This window comes from Bison bison, unplaced genomic scaffold, assembly GCF_000754665.1.
Source record: "Bison bison bison isolate TAMUID 2011002044 unplaced genomic scaffold, Bison_UMD1.0 scf7180017864486, whole genome shotgun sequence".
Lineage (NCBI taxonomy): Eukaryota > Metazoa > Chordata > Mammalia > Artiodactyla > Bovidae > Bison > Bison bison.
In genome coordinates this window covers 525,768-526,419 of record NW_011495046.1, presented here as the reverse complement: position 1 = coordinate 526,419, position 652 = coordinate 525,768, and positions in this window count along the sequence as shown.

The following is a 652-nucleotide window of genomic DNA, read 5'->3' as shown; positions in this document are numbered from 1 at the left end:
CTATTCTTGTGATTATGTTTAGAACTAATTGCATCAGATAGAAAATAATTTTGAATCAATGAAATATGCCTCAAACTAAAATAATAATAATAATAATAAAAATAGATGAGAGTCTATTTAGCAGCATTCCTTGCTAAAAAGAAATTCTTAGTGAAAACTCTAATTTCAAAACTTAATCTATAAAGAAATAGTAAATTGGACAATAAGTCATATTTAACTGAGAATATAAATGGATAATTAAGCTAATGTGGGAATTCTCTATTGGTCCAGTGATAAAGTCAGCATTTTGACTGTTGTGGGCCCAGATTTGATCTCACAAGCTGCTTGGCCCAGCAAAAAAAAAAAGTCTTTGTGTCTGTAACCACAATCCACAATTAAAGGAAAGCAAATACAAATTACAAATTGAAATTTCAGTGCATGTAATTGTCAATGCTCTTTTTATCTTTTTGTTTCAAATGAAGTGGAAGTGAAACTTGACTGAGGATTGACTAGTAAGCAAATTGGCTTCATGTAGCACTTTGTGGCTTCACAGATGGCTCACTGGGTAAAGAATCCACTTTTAATGCAGAAGATGTGAGTTCAGTCCCTGGGTTGGAAAGATCCCCTGGAGAAGGAAATGGCAACCCACTCCAGTATTCTTGCCTGGGGAATC